This window comes from Lepidochelys kempii, chromosome 14 (assembly GCF_965140265.1).
Source record: "Lepidochelys kempii isolate rLepKem1 chromosome 14, rLepKem1.hap2, whole genome shotgun sequence".
NCBI lineage: Eukaryota > Metazoa > Chordata > Testudines > Cheloniidae > Lepidochelys > Lepidochelys kempii.
Window position 1 is genome coordinate 40,407,971 of NC_133269.1, and position 16,941 is coordinate 40,424,911.

Consider the following 16,941-nt stretch of genomic DNA (forward strand, 5'->3'; position numbering starts at 1 on the left):
CCCTCCCTTTGCAGAAGGGTACATCTCAGCCCCCTCTTCCCAGGGCTGTGTTCTTGAAGGCCCAGGGCATCCCATTGCCTAGCCAATAGGATGTATTGAGCTGCTAAAGGAGACTTGAGTCAGTGGAATATTTACCACCTTCCTCTTTATAACAACTTTTTCCCTACTTGAAGAATGTTATCATGTCCCCTCTCAGACTTCTCTTCTCCAGACTAAACAAACCCACTTTTTTCAATCTTCCTCACAGGTCACGGTTTTCTAGCCCTCTAACCATTTTTGTTGCTCTCCTCTGGACTTTGTCCAATTTGTCCACTTCTTTCCTGAAGTGTGGCGCCCAGAACTGGACATAGTACTCCACCTGAAGCCTTATCAGTGCTGAGTAGAGTGGAAGAATGACTTCTTGTGTCTTGCTTATAACACTCCTGCTAACACTCCTCTGACACTAATCACCCTTGTATTCACACCCTACACACTATTGTAATAATCTTTGTACAAGCATTTGAAAAAAATAGCTCACTGATCATTAATAATCATGCATCATGTATGTATGTGGTGGGTATTAAGAGTTATGGACATATGCTGGAATGTTAATTAAAAAGTCTTCAAACCAGGTATGCAGGGGGAGTTGATAAATAGGTCTATCCTAAAGAAAGGCATGTGTGTTCACCTCAATTTACATATAGCTATCACATAGAGGCAAACCTCACACAAACAAGTGGGGGAGAAGACAGCACAGAGTCTACACCCAGCAGGAGAAGCTTAAGTTAGGTCTTTTCTGAAAGCTAATGACACACTGTGATGTGTTTTTGTGTCTTTAGAGGAACAAAGGAACCATATTATTTCTCTGAGCTGGACGTTGGAGAGCACTGGATTTGGGGACAATACGGGATTGGGAGTTCTGCCCTCTTGTATCTGTCTAGTAATGGATACTAAAGATATCTCCCAAAGTTCAATTAACTTGTTTCAAGGGGCAGGAGGACCTCAGGCTGTTCTTTCCTTCCTGTGAGCTTCCCATCCTCCCGTTTCAGAGTGGTAACTGTGTTAGTCTGTATCAGCAAAAAGAACAAGGAGTATTTGTGGCACCTTAGAGACTGACAAATTTATTTGAATATAAGCTTTCGTGGGCTAAAACTCCTTATTTTTGCCATCCTCCTGTGTGATTTCTATGTAAATGGGGCTTCCATTGTTCGATTCCACCATGCTTAATTTAAATAGGAGACAAGTAGATAGCTCATTTCAGAGTAGCAGCCCTGTTAGTCTGTATTCGCAAAAAGAAAAGGAGTACTTATGGCACCTTAGAGACTAACCAATTTATTTGAGCATAAGCTTTCGCGAGCTACAGCTCACTTCATCGGATGCATTCAGTGGAAAATACAATGAGGAGATTTATATACACACAGAACATGAAAAAATAGATGTTTATCATGCACACTGTAAGGAGAGTGATCACTTAAGATGAGCTATTACCAGCAGGAGAGTGGGCAGTGGGGGGAGGCGGAGAAAACCCTTTGTAGAGATAATCAAGGTGGGCCATTTCCAGCAGTTAACAAGAACATCTGAGGAACAGTGGGGGGGGGGAATAAACAAGGGGAAAAAATAGGTTTCCGGTATAGGGTGGTGTTTATGTGACCATCACTTATTAGCACCGTAGTGTCCAGGAAGTGGATCTCTTGTGTGGACTGGTCCAGGCTGAGGTTGATGGTGGGATGGAAATTGTGGAAATCATGGTGGAATTCCTCAAGGGCTTCTTTTCCACGGGTCCAGATGATGAAGATGTCATCATTATAGTGCAAGTAGAGTAGGGGCATTAGGGGATGAGAGCTGAGGAAGCGTTGTTCTAAGTCAGCCATAAAAATGTTGGCATACTGTGCGGCCATGCGGGTACCCATAGCAGTGCCGCTGATTTGAAGGTATACATTGTCCCCAAATGTGAAATAGTTATGGGTGAGGACAAAGTCACAAAGTTCAGCCACCATGTTTGCCGTGACATTATCGGGGATAGTGTTCCTGACGGCTTGTAGTCCATCTTTGTGCGGAATGTTGGTGTAGAGGGCTTCTACATCCATAGTGGCCAGGATAGTGTTTTCTGGAAGGTCACCGATGGATTGTAGTTTCCTCAGGAAGTCAGTGGTGTCTCGAAGATAGCTGGGAGTGCTGGTAGCGTAGGACCTGAGGAGGGAGTCTACACAGCCAGACAATCCTGCTGTCAGAGTGCCAATGCCTGAGATGATGGGGCGCCCAGGATTTCCAGGTTTATGGATCTTGGGTAGATAGCTGTGACATTCCCTCCTCTCTGGGCAGACTCCACAGCCTAATATAAATGAGTATCCATGATTCCTTTCACAGTGTTAATTCACAATAATATTAATCAATGTGTCACTAGCTTTCAGAAAAGACCTCACTCTAGACTCTCTTATAACACAGTAATATTGCATACAATCAGTTGATTCAATTGTTTATCACATGAGGTTCAGCCCCTCTGTCTTTATAGCCTAGTAAACCTTTGAAATGCCTTCTTCTGAAGAGTAAAACCCAGACCAAGCTTCCATCTCCTTGGTGCAGAGGCCATGCTGTCTTCTCCCCCACTTGTTTGTGTGAGGTTTGCCTCCACCCTCTTGATAGCTTGATGTGTCTCTTTATTGCTTATATGTAAATTGAGGTGAACACACATTCCTTTGTTTAGGATAGACCTGTTTATCAACTCCACCTGACACACCTTGTTTGCAGACATTTTAATTCTCATTCCAGCATATGTCCATAACTCTTAATACCCAACACATACATACATGATGCATGATGATTAATGATCAGTGAGTTATTTGTTTTCAAATGCTATCTCACAAGGCCTATTTTGTACAAAGATTATTACAATAGTGTGTAGGGTGTGAATACAAGAGCGCTCAGTGTCAGAGATGTATTAGCAGGAGTTTTATAAGTAAGACACAAGAAGTAATTCTTCCTCTCTACTCAGCACTGATAAGGCCTCAAGTGGAGTACTGTGTCCAGTTCTGGGCACCACACTTCAGGAAAGATGTGGACAAACTGGAGAAAGTCCAGAGGAGAGCAACAAAAATGGTTAGAGGGCTAGAAAACCGTGATGTGCAAGGAAGACTGAAAAAAATGGACTTTGTTTACTTTGGAGAAGAGAAGACTGTGGGGTTTTTTTGTTTGTTTGCTTTGTTTTGTTTTGTTTTTTGGTGCAACCACTTTTATTTTATCTTTACAACGAGGATGGAGCAGGTTTATGCGATGCTGCCAGCAATCGGAGGCTATCCTGGGCCACAGATCTGCGCATTCCTTAGCCACAGGGCCTGTGATTGTGGAGCCTTTCATTTCCCCTTTGTTATTTACTATCACTCCCATGTTGTCTTCAAAACAGAGGAACACCCCGTCTTTTCTCCGATACGATTTCCGCTGCCAAATTACCACTGCCAGGTACACCTTCTTCCTGAGCTCAGGCTTGCCCTTCTTTACAGTAGCCATGACCATGTCGCCTACACCAGCAGCTGGCAGCCTGGAAAGAGTTAAAATTCAGCCAGCCGAAAAGACAGAAACTGCTGAAAAGCAAGAACATAGTTTCTGTCAATACCTGATACCTTAGCTCAGCTTATATGGTCAATGCCCGCCCAGTAACTCAGTTTTTAGACCAATGCTAACCGCCCTTTCACAGCCCACAGGATGTCTGTAAGCACTCATCCCTACCCACTCCCACCCCACCTCCTTCCCCCACAAGGTAGTTATAGATGTTTGATGCAATTAGGATGACCTCTATATGTACGTACCATTCTTATTTTTATCTTTGTTCAGGGTTTTCTCTTGATTTGTAACAATGTCTGTCTCCGTATGTACAGATAAATGCAAATGAATTGATAAGAGAATGTATATAACTGGCCATAATATAATATAATATGGCACCATATTTTTGAAGTGGCTTGTCAGTCTTCCCAGTACTGTGAATAACCCCCCCCTTCAGTATTGTCTGTGGTTGCCTGATTCTTGGGGAAAAGAATCTTTTTGCCTAACAACTGAAAGGGGACATGATAGCAGTCATGACAGCAAAGTAACAGAAGAGTAAAGTGGACACTTCAGTGTTTGCAAGATAAGGAATTATTCTTAAAACTAAGGATTTTTAGTAAGTTTTCAATTACAAAGGGAGGGGGAAATCGTGTTCCTGGAAGTCCAAAGTGGTATTGAATGCTCTAGGAATGTGCACCATCTTAGGTGTATGGATTTTTGAATACTCCTGGTTATCAATTTATCTCAGGGTGGTGTGCCTATATTTAGTAAAAAAAAAATACAGTAGAAATTTGCCTTTGATTAGGATTTCATACAAGATACAGATACTATAGTGTCCTTTGGGCCAGATTTTTAAAGGTAATTAGGCAACTGGGATTTTCAGAAGCATCCAGGTGCTTTCATCCTTTAAAAATCTGGCCTGCAGTGAATATTTGGGAACCAGGTTCTTCACACCATTGTTGACATGGAAAAGCACTTGGGTGCTGGTGCTGGACAGGGAGGCAAAATAACAGGTAAGAAAGGGAATCCGCATGGGAGGAAACTGAAGAAGTTTTCGCAAAAAGAAAAGGAGGACTTGAGGCACCTTAGAGACTAACCAATTTATTTGAGCATGAGCTTTCCGTGAGCTACAGCCCGCTTCATCGGAGACAACAAACCTGGAAATCCGTCAGCCTGAATATCACATGATCCCAAAGGATAAACCTGTGTATTTAAAAGAAAAAAAGAAAAAAAGGAACAAAAGTATAGAACTAAAACGAATGTTGCAATGCAAACAGGGAGTGCTCTGCTAGAAACATGGTGAGTCATGAATACTGAAGCTGCTAGGAACTATTAATACTTTCAATGATTATTTGCTGTTAAAAATATCAGTTAAGTAGCACAGCGGCATCCATCGGCAGGGTGTTCATGAAGGGGAATGATGAGGCTCTACAAGGAATAAAAAACTCAGTGTCATGCCAAGGGCGGGCAGAGTCCCGGCAGCAGCTTCAGCAGCTGGTACTGAGCATCCTCCCTTCCTAGGAGCCTGCCCACGCTCTGCCTCTGTTTATCTTCCCGGGTCAGCTCCTCCATTGCGAGCCGGGGGCCGGGCCGAGCCGCTGCTGCTCCCCGGCGGGGTCTGTGCGGGGAGAGACCGGCGCTAACCACCCGCTCCGCTCCGCTCCGCCCCGGGCTCGGCCCGCACCAGCCCCCGAGCCGGAGCCCGCAGGTGATGGGGGGACCCGGGGAAAGGGCCGGGGCCGGGGCCGGGCAGGACAGTGACTCTGCACAAGCGGCCCCGCAGCCCCAGCTCCCGCCGCCCCGGGAAGCTGCTCCCTGGCTGGGAAGCGCCTGGCGGAGGGACCGGAGCTGCGGCCCCAGCGGCGAGTCGCTGCCCGGGCTCTGCCCAGGATCTGCGCCCGGGGCCAGCGCGGGGGTTCGGGCAGGGGGGAGAGCGGCCGGGGGGGGGCATGGGCGGGCCCCAGGGGGGGTTCCCTGTTGTGTCCCTGGGGCTGGGTTGTCGGGGAGGGGAGGGGAGAGAAATGAGACTGAAATGGAGTCGTGGGGGGGGGGATTTATTGTAACCCCGTTACAAAACTCGGAGCCCCTCCCTCCCCTGAGACAGGCCCCTTCGTGCCCCAGCGGTGGGTGAATCTCCCCAGCCCTGAACGGCTGCTGGGGCCCTGTTTGCTCCGTCAGAGACACCTGCTCTGAAAGGGGGCAGGATCCTGTTCTCCTGAAGAGCCCCGAGTGTGACCCGCTCACACTGTCTCCTACTACAGGGGGTCTCAACCTTTTTTTTCTGAAGCCCCCCCCCCACCTCCCAACTTGCTATAAAAACTCCCCGGCCCAGCTGTGCCACAACAAAGCCAGGGCCAGCATTAGGGGGTTGCAAGCAGGGCAATTGTTCAGGGCCCCACGCCACAGGGGTCCCCGCAAATCTAAGTTGCTCAGGCTTCAGCTTCAGCCCCATGCAATGGGGCTTCGGCTTTCTGCCCTGGGCTCCAGGGAGTCTAACACTGGCCCTGCTTGGTGGACCCCCTGAAACCGGCTGGTGGCCACCCATGGGGCCCCAGACCCCTGCTTGAGAACCTTTGTTCTAATGTAAAAAGAAAAGGAGGACTCGTGGCACCTTAGAGACTAACAAATTTATGTGAGCATAAGCTTTCGTGAGCTACAGCTCACTTCATCGGATGCATGCCTTGGAAAATACAGTGGGGAGATTTATATACACAGAGAACATGAAACAATGGGTGTTACCATACACACTGTAACCAGGGTGATCACTCAAGGTGAGCTATTACCAGCAAAGTGGGGGGGGGGGGACCTTTTGTTGTGATAGTCAAGGTGGGCCATTTCCAGCAGTTGACAAGAACATCTGAGGAACAATGGGGGTGGGGAATAAACATGGGGAAATAGTTTTACTTTGTGTAATGACCCATCCACTCTCAGTCTCTATTCAAGCCTCCGTTAATTGTATCCAGTTTGCAAATTAATTCCAATTCAGCAGTCTCTCGTTGGAGTCTGTTTTTGAAGTTATTTTGTTGAAGAATTGCCACTCTCAGGTCTGTAATCGAGTGACCGAGAGATTGAAGTGTTTTCCGACTGGTTTTTGAATGTTATAATTCTTGACGTCTGATTTGTGTCCATTTATTCTTTTACGTAGAGACTGTCCAGTTTGACCAATGTCGATGGCAGAGAGGCATTGCTGGCACATGATGGCATATATCACATTGGTAGATGTGCAGGTGAACGAGCCTCTGATAGTGTGGCTGATGTGATTAGGCCCTATGATGGTGTCCCCTGAATAGATATGTGGACACAGTTGGCAACGGGCTTTGTTGCAAGGATAGGTTCCTGGATTAGTGGTTCTGTTGTGTGGTGTGTGGTTGTTGGTGAGTATTTGCTTCAGGTTGGGGAGCTGTCTGTAAGCAAGGACTGGCCTGTCTCCCAAGATCTGAGAGTGGTGGGTCGTCCTTCAGGATAGGTTGTAGATCCTTGATGATGCATTGGAGAGGTTTTAGTTGGGGGCTGAAGGTGATGGCTAGTGGCATTCTGTTATTTTCTTTGTTGGGCCTGTCCTGTAGTAGGTGACTTCTGGGTACTCTTCTGGCTCTGTCAGTCTGTTTCTTCACTTCAGCAGGTGGGTATTGTAGTTGTAAGAATGCTTGATAGAGATCTTGTAGGTGTTTGTCTCTGTCTGAGGGGTTGGAGCAAATGCGGTTGTATCGTAGAGCTTGGCTGTAGACAATGGATCATGTGGTGTGGTCTCGATGAAAGCTGGAGGCATGTAGGAATAGTGGTCAGTAGGTTTCCGGTACAGGGTGGTGTTTATGTGACCATCGCTTATTAGCACCGTAGCGTCCAGGAAGTGGATCTCTTGTGTGGACTGGTCCAGGCTGAGGTTGATGGTGGGATGGAAATTGTGGAAATCATGGTGGAATTCCTCAAGGGCTTCTTTTCCATGGGTCCAGATGATGAAGATGTCATCAATGTAGCGCAAATAGAGGAGGGGCATTAGGGGACGAGAGCTGAGGAAGCGTTGTTCTAAGTCAGCCATAAAAATGTTGGCATACTGTGGGGCCATGCGGGTACCCATAGCAGTGCCGCTGATTTGAAGGTATACATTGTCCCCAAATGTGAGATAGTTACGGGTGAGGACAAAGTCACAAAGTTCAGCTATCAGGTTTGCCGTGACATTATCGGGGATACTGACGGCTTGTAGTCCATCTTTGTGCGGAATGTTGGTGTAGAGGGCTTCTACATCCATAGTGGCCAGGATGGTGTTTTCTGGAAGTTCACCGATGGATTGTAGTTTCCTCAGGAAGTCAGTGGTGTCTCGAAGATATCTGGGAGTGCTGGTAGCTTAGGGCCTGAGAAGGGAGTCTACATAGCCAGAAAGAAAAGGAGTACTTGTGGCACCTTAGAGATTAACCAATTTATTTGAGCATGAGCTTTCGTGAGCTACAGCATCCGATGAAGTGAGCTGTAGCTCACGAAAGCTTATGCTCAAATAAATTGGTTAGTCTCTAAGGTGCCACAAGTCCTCCTTTTCTTTTTGCAAATACAGACTAACATGGCTGCTACTCTAATACATCGCCAGACAATCCTGCTGTCAGGGTGCCAATGCCTGAGATGATGGGGCGTCCAGGATTTCTAGGTTTATGGATCTTGGGTAGCAGATAGAATACCCCTGGTCGGGGTTCCAGGGGTGTGTCTGTGCGGATTTGTTCTTGTGCTTTTTCAGAGAGTTTCTTGAGCAGATGCTGTAGTTTCTTTTGGTAACCCTCAGTGGGATCAGAGGGTAATGGCTTGTGGAAAGTGGTGTTGGAGAGCTGCCGAGCAGCCTCTTGTTCATATTCTGACCTAGTCATGATGACGACAGCACTAATGTATGAGTGCAAGACAGGCTTAATGACATGCTTTTAGTGTAGTTTGTGTGGGTTATATTGATAGGCTTGGGAGGATGAGATTTTGGGGGGTAAACGTCAGTTTCACCCTACACACACAAATGGATGAAAAAGCATTTCCATGAATAATAATCAAAATGTACAGTTAGGCAAAATAAGGAAAAAGCTGCTTGAGAATGTCTTGCAGTGTGATTTAAGGAGAGAGATAAATATATATATATTGGTATATTTTGACATGTGATGCTGACTATTTCTGTTTTAATTACTATAAAGAGTTAACTCTTTGAGTCCCCATGTCTACAGTCATGAAATTATTATTGTCTGACCTACCCCATAACTTCCTGGAACTGGGAACATTCAAATAAAAAAAAAATCAAAAAGAAATCCTTACAAACATTGATTTCAGAGTAACAGCCGTGTTAGTCTGTATTCGCAAAAAGAAAAGGAGGACTTGTGGCACCTTAGAGACTAACCAATTTATTTGCGCATGAGCTTTCGTGAGCTACAGCTCACTTCATCGGATGCTGTAGCTCACGAAAGCTCATGCTCAAATAAATTGGTTAGTCTCTAAGGTGCCACAAGTCCTCCTTTTCTACTTACAAACATTGATATTATCCATTGAAATGATTAAAAAAATCAAATTCTGTCAAGCCTGTGTATAAATATAGCAATACAGTCACCACTAATCTAGCCCGTTTTCCCTCTATTAGAAAACTATTGCTCTGGAACCCCTCCGCTGGTTTTTCTCTTTTCTCACTTGCCAGATTTTGATATAAAATCCCCTCAAAATGTGTTCAGTTTCTCTATTTATAGATTAATATGTTATCTGTATAAATGTGCTTACTTATTTCTCTAAATAACCACTATTAAGAAAATTTTTTTTGCCTTCTCCCTTCTAATTAGCTGACATGTGAATCCTCTCATATTTCCCTAATTTTGTCTCAGTTGTCAAATAGTAATATCAAATCTCAAAATTCACTGATACTTGCATTCTAATTTTAAAATTAGATAAGAGTTCCTCCGTTTTGAAGGAGAAATATTGAGCTGAGTCATTGACTTGATTATGAAAAGAAAATCTCAGGTTCTAAAAGCTCCTTGAATCTAGCAGAGAAAGACACAAGGAGAAAGAATGGCTGAAAGTCAGAGACATTCAAATGGAAAATTAGGGTGATTAACCACTGGAAAAAAACTACTAAGGGAAGCCGTGGGTTCTCCAATTCTTGAGTTCGGGAGGTCAGACTAGATTTTCTAAATTCAATGGTCTCTCCCCCTTCTGGCTTTAAAAATCCGTGACACCAAATGGAGAGTGGGTGGGTGGGGGATTAAATTCCCCAATGATCAAATGTCCCCATGATATCTGAGAATCCAAGTGTTTCCTCTGTAACTAGGGTACGAGTGTCTTCCAGATACTGATGGGGAAAATCACTGAGGGCTAGATGTACAGAGATGTCAGTGAGAGAACCTGGATTTGTGCAGGAAATGGCCCACCTTGATTATCACACACATTGTGAAGAGAGTGGTCACTTTGGATGGGCTATTACCAGCAGGAGAGTGAGTTTGTGGGGGGGGGGGGCAGAGGGTGAGAAAACCTGGATTTGTGCTGGAAATGGCCCAACTTGATGATCACTTTAGATAAGCTATTACCAGCAGGAGAGTGGGGTGGGGGGAGGTATTGTTTCATGGTCTCTGTGTGCATATAATGTCTTCTGCAGTTTCCACGGTATGCATCCGATGAAGTGAGCTGTAGCTCACGAAAGCTCATGCTCAAATAAATTGGTTAGTCTCTAAGGTGCTACAAGTCCTCCTTTTCTTTTTGCGAAGACAGACTAACACGGCTGCTACTCTGAAACCTGAGAGATGTCAGTATTACTTTTAGGTGTGAATCCACAGCCCTGAGTTAGGCTCCCTATATTATCCCTGGGCAGAGCTAAGCACATAAAATGGGATCCACAAAACACAGCTTGCTGACCGGGGAGCTGCTTGAGCTAGCCAATGGGAAATGCTGTGGAGAGAGGTGGGTCATATGCCCCTGCCCCGCAAAGGGACTTAGATGGCTATCTCCGCTGAGTGATTCCTAGCCCTGAACCCTCTCCTGGAGTTTGGCGCATAAGGCTATGGGGTACATCCCCCAGTCTCTCCCTTTGAAACTGTTCCACCATGTATAAATGGTTACATATGTGGTGGGTGAGAGAGAGTGGGACTGACTCCAGCCCTGGGGCAGGGTGCTCATCTGGGTTTTAGGAAACCCAGGTTTCAGGTCCACTCCTCCAATGACTATTTGGACCTTTCTGTTTGTGCTGACCCAGACTGTCTCCTTTGGGTACCTTTTCCTAGCAACATTTGTTCTTAGAGGTGATTGTAACTTTGTATGAACTTTCACTCTTTTCTGAAAATGGAGCTCCCCATTGGGGTATGACTGCCAGATCCCAGTGACTACAACACATCCTGCTGGGGGATGGGAAACCCTTTCAGAGAGGGGAGTTTCAGGGGGCTGCTGGTGGGTTTGTGTTAGAAGGGCTGGAGCAGGAAATACACAGGGTCAGGGAGGTGGTGACAGAGTGGGGCAAACCTGCTGGGACACGTTCAGTCTGTGGCATAATGTTCAGAACAGGCCCTTTGTGGGGATGGAAATTCCCCCATTTCTGGAATGGGAAAGAAACCCCCTGGGCAGGGCTGGGAAAACTGACCAGACTCCCAGTGCTGGAGCCTGAACCCATTAGCCAGACGCTGCTCTGGAATTTGAAGGGGGCACATACCAGTGAGGCCCAGGGGAGAGGCCCTGTCCCCTCACCCCCAGCTGCTGGGAATGGGGAAGGGGTTAGGATTCCTGTCCTTGGACCCTGCTCGAGAGCTCTGCCTCCTGTATCAGCCTCTGGCTAGTAGGTGTGTGATAAATGAGATGACCCTGCCCTCCTGCACCGGCTGGGAGGGACAAGGAAATCTCTCCCCTTCTGAAGCCTCTTGGCTGCTCTGAGCAGGCTGGAGGTGGGATGCTGCTATTCTGGCCCCCACAGAACTTACTTTTTATTAACCCTTCAGCCCCATGACTGGTAGGATTGTGGCTGGGGCAGCAGGTACTGAGTGGGGGACTCTTGTTGTTTCAGGAGCACCGGCCTTCGAGGAGGTGGCTGTGTATTTCAGTGAGGGGCAGGGGTCTCTGCTGGACCCCACTCAGAGAGCCCTCTACAGGGACGTCATGCAGGAGAATTACGAGACGGTGACCTCGCTGGGTAAAGGATTTCTGTCCCCATGGTTATTAGAAGCTGGGGGGGGGGGTGTCTATGATGTGGCCAGTTTGACTTCTGCTCAGGTTCTTCCCAAGTCCCTTAGGTTACGTCTACACGGCATCTGGGAGGTGGGATTCCCAGCTCAGGAAGATAGTGGCTAGGGCTAGCCTCCTGAGTACATGCCCAGGGTCAGGGCAGGATTGTACTCAGGTGGCTAATCCGAGCCACAGCCCATGCTGCCTTGGCCACCCTGCCATTGTTAGAGGCTAGTTCTTGTCCATCCACCAAGTTGGGAATTACACCTCTCAGCAGCTGTGCAGACAGACCCTGTGATTTCAGGGGAATGACCTCATAGTCCTGACAATTTGTTTGACAGACTTTGATCTCCACTCCCCCAGCCATGGGATAGGAGAGTCTGAAACACAAGGGAGACCTAATTCATCTCCATCCCTGCATCCTTTGAGGTGGCAGAAGCATTGTATTGTCCTGTCTGTATTCATTCATGTCTCTTCTCTTCCCCTCCCCTCCTGGGACCAGTTCCATTCTTGGGGCAGATGTCACTCACCCATGCTGACCGAAATCTGTCAGGAGCTTCCTCCCCGACTTTACTTCCCCCAGGGTGTTTGGAAGGGATGTGGAGGCAGAATCCAGTTTCTCCTTTGTGGGCCCCTGGTGCTCTGTGTTGTCTGTTAGAACTAGGTTATTTCGTCCAAGTATGGAGGCTCCATTTTTTCTTTATTTTTAAAACCTCTGTTCCTGGCTTCACCCTGGGGTGCCGTTGTTGTCCCTGGTGCAGCACAATGTGAAGCTAGAGTGAGAGAGAGAGAGGGTGTAAAAGAATGAAGCTCCATTATGCTCAGACGATGATCAGGAACATCCCAGTTTTAATGGATCATGGAGCACCAGGGACCCACTTCACAGAAGGAAAAATTACAGAAGGGTTAGTAAATGTTCCCTTTCTCAGTCTCCCCGCAGTTGTTGTGTTCTGTTTCCCCTCTTTGCTGTTCCCCTTTCGTTCCTTTCTCCCCGGCACGAGGGATGACTGCTGTCTGGATTCTCTCTCTGTATTCCAGGGGGTGCTGAGATGGTGAATGAGAAGGAGAATCCACAGTGGGAAGGTGGTGAGGACGTGGGTCTGCAGGAAACAGTATTGGGAAGATCTGAGGGGGAGTTTTATGAGAATCGTAAACCAGGAAAAGCCTGTGGAAATCAGCGCAGGTCAGAGAGGCTTCTGGGATGCAACCCAGGGAAGAAAACGTGTGAACCCAGAAATCATGGTGGAGATTGCAAGGACCTCAAGGAAACCACAGCCCAGCAGAGAATGCCCAGAGAGCAGAAAAAAAACACATGCACCGAGTGTGGGAAAATCTTTATTCGGAGGTCACATCTTATTTCACATCAGAAGGTCCACACTGGAGAGAAACCCTACAAGTGCCTTGTCTGTGGGAAAGTTTTCAGTCAGAGCTCAAATCTTATTTCCCATCAGAGGATCCACACTGGCGAGAAACCCTATAAGTGCCTTGTCTGTGGGAAAGGTTTTAGTCATACCGCAAACCTTATTTCACATCAGAGGATCCACACAGGGGAGAAACCCTATAAATGCCTTGACTGTGGGAAAGGTTTCAATCAGGGTTCAAACCTTATTAGGCATCAGAGAACCCACACAGGAGAACAACCTTATAAATGCCTGGAATGTGGGAAAAGCTTCATTCAGAGCTCAGATCTTATTAGGCATGAGAGAACCCACACAGGTGAGAAACCCTACAAATGTCTTGACTGTGGGAAAAGCTTTGTTCTGAGCTCAGATCTTATTTCACATCAGAGTGCTCACACAGGAGATAAACCCTATAAGTGCTTGGACTGTGGGAAAAGTTTCAATCAGAGTTCATACCTAATTTCACATCAGCGAACGCATACAGGAGAGAAACCCTATAAATGCCTCGAGTGTGGAAAAACATTCAGCTGGAACTCAAATCTAATTTCACATCAAAGAACTCACACAGGAGAGAGACCATATAAGTGCCTGGACTGTGGGAAAAGGTTTATTGACAACACGGCCCTTATTAAACATCAGAGAATGCACACAGGAGAGAGACCCTATAAATGCCTTGACTGTGGGAAAAGTTTCAGTCGGAAATCAACCCATATTGGACATCAGAGAATTCACAGAGGAAAGAAACCTTGAATATGGGAGAAGCTTCAGCTGGGGTCAGCTTGTATCAGGCATCAGGAAAGTCAGACAGGGAATAGACCTCTTAAATATCTTTAATGTGGAAAATGCTTCAAGTGGAATTGACATTAGAGACTCCTCACAGGAGAGAAATTCTATCAATTCCATCCCTGGGACTGGCCTTAGTTTATTTTAAAAAATCCAATGCCCCTGCACATATCTTTGCTTTCATTCATGCTAAGTCAGACTCATGTGGGCTGCAGACCTGGGGGGAGAATTCAAATGAATCCCCCACACTGTGTGATTGTTCTGAGCTTAAATTCCAGTTTCCATCAGATGGGAATTTGGGTTTTCTCCTTTCATTAGGATGGTGTTAAAACTTTTGTAACCAGCATGACAACATAAGAAGGCGCCGAATGAAGCAGGTGTCGATAGTTCAGAGGAGAGTATGGGTAAGTCTGTTCTCCTGATTTTGAATCAACTGGAACATGCTCTGGGATGTCACTATATATGAACCTGAAAGTTTCTTATAGTCCACCCTGTATTGTGGATTGTTCTCTATTTGCTGAAGGCCGTTTGGTCACCTAGTAGTATATTAGTTTTGTTTTACAGGATGTAGTGCAGATTTAGTGGGGACTCCAAAAGACAAATGACCATTTGCCAGAATGCTCTTGGTTTATTTGTACCATTTTCCGACCCTTTGCCATGAGATCTTAGTGTTATTTGAACAATGATTATTATACATCACCATCAGCACAAACACTGATGGGGCCAGTGTGAGAGTTGCAGGCTGAGAGACAGGGACTGAAACAGGGAAGGAAGTTCCTGCCTGATCCCTGGAGTGACGGGAGATACAGTCAGGAGAGAGATAAAGGGCTGGGAAACTACAGGGTTTTCTCTGGAGAGCCACACAGCCGAGGCTGAGAATTGTTAACTTGCTACATAGGAGCCAGAGAGAGACAGGAACTAGCTTGTGATCACTGGGTGAAACTGTCCCTGAATCCCAAAGGGCTACAAATGACACTGCTTGTGGAGTGATTTGGGCGCATCAGTGATTTCTGGGAGGATGAGACTGAGCAGAGACAGGAAAGAAACTAGTGAAGTCAACAAGCCTGGCTGGTCCTGAGGCCAGCTGACGTCCATCACTGAGACTGGAGAGCAATGAGGAGTCCGTGAACCAAGCTTCTCACAAATACCCCCTCTCTACAGTGTCCTTTACTGAGATGACAGAGACTCACTCTCTCTGTCACACTCACCCCACGCATGCCAAGGACATCCCAGGGGGATAAAACCCTCAGCCGGGATTGGAGGTGCCGCGCCGTTCTCTGGCTCCCGTTAACCCGAGCTCCCTGGCTTTCCAGCTCTCAAAGCGTTTGCTTCTCTGTGACTGAATCCCGGCATCTCTAATGGATCCTCTGCATTTTTCTGCCCACTGTACAACATTGCTCCGTTTCTGATGCCTGCGGGAAGTGGGAACAGCACCGTGCTGGGCTGGGGCCAAAATGCTCCGTGCTGAGCTGGGTACTGGGTGTGGGGAGGAGAGTTTAGCTTTTATTTCTGGCTTAGAAAGAATAAAGTCAAATTTAGTTTCTCAAGCTCCCAGAGTCCTTTGTCTTGAGTCATGAGTAAAAATAGCCTTTAACGGACTCTGAGTCCACCTGGGAATCTTCTTTGAGGTGTTCTTTCCCCAACCCTGTGTGCCACAGGGAGCACATCCCGGAACTGCCAACTCTTTGTGTCTGTGGCAAAAATCCCTTGTCTAGGAGGGAAAATCCCCTCTGTCTGTCATTTCCCGTTCACCTGCCTCCTATCTACCACCATCTTCTGAGAGTTGTAACCACACAGTCCAACTGCCCAGCTCCCAGAATCAGTGGCGACCCCCTAAAATCCACCATAGCATAAACACACCACCTCCTAGAACCCCTGCCACTGTAACATCTCTCATTGCAAGGCACCTTCTTCAACCCTCAAATTATTTTTATGGCTCTGATCCCATTTTTCAACATCCTTTTAAAAATGTGGCTACCAGAACTGGACCCAATATTCGGGGATTGGCCTCCCCAATGCCGTATGCAGAGGTAAATTCATCTCCATGCTGATGCTCAGGGGCAGCAGGTTTGTATAATTTTTGGTGGTGCCCAGGAAGGGTCCAAGTCTCTCCCCCCCCACACACATACCTGCCTAAGGCTCTGGGAGGGAGTTGGGGTGCAGGTTCTGGGAGGGAGGTTGGGTGCGGGAGGGGGTTTGGGGTTCAGGCTCTGGGAGGGAGTTTGGGTGCGGAGTGTGGGCTCCGGGCTGGGGCAGGGGGTTGAGGTGGGGAAGGGGGTGAGGGCTGTGGCATGGGATTGGCATGCAGGAGAGGGGTGTGGTGCTTACCTCTGGCGGCTCCATAAAGTGACCCCCACACCCCTCTGGCAGCGGCTCCTAGGCAGGGGGGCCAGGGGTCTCCGTGCGCCTCTGCCCACAGGCACCACCCCCGCAGCTCCAATTGGCCACAGTTCCGATGGCAGAGTTGGCACTTGGGGCAGGGGCAGCGTGCGGAGACACCACCACCTGCCAAGGGGCCGCAGGGACGTGCCAGCCGCTTCCAGGAGTGGTGCGTCATGTGGAGTGAGGGCAGGCAGGAAGCCGCTTTAGCCCTGCTGTGCCTCTGGTGGTGGCGGCGGGAGCGGCAGGCAGGGCAGGGGGAGAGACCCAGCCCCGAACATTGGTGGAGCTGGGCCCCCGTGCTCTGAATATTCCTAGAGCACGGTCACCATGGGCCCATACAACTCGCCGCCCCTGCCTCATTTATGCATGAAGCATCCCATTCGCTTTTTTTGCCACAGCCTCGCATTGGGAGCTCATGTTGAGTTGTTTCTCCACTATGACCCCTAAATCCTTTTCAGAATCACTGCTTTCTGGGCCACCTTTTCCTTAGTTATGCCCTGCATTCCTCAGTCCTCAATGTACAACCTGGTATTTGGCCTTATTAAAATGCATTACGTTTGAACGGGCCCAGGTTACCAAGCGATCAAGATGACTCTGGATGACGACCCTGTCCTCATCATTCTTGACCACTCGGTCAATGTCTGTGCCATCTTCAAATTTGATCAGCAGTGATTTTATACTGACTTCCAGATCCCTGATGAAAATGTTG

General features: G+C 47.4%; 1 pseudogene; it reads left to right on the forward strand.

The window, feature by feature from the left end:
• The window catches only part of LOC140897932 (uncharacterized), a 35,638-nt pseudogene extending 20,241 nt beyond the window's left edge, over positions 1–15,397 (forward strand).
• Positions 15,398–16,941: the final 1,544 nt, after the last annotated feature.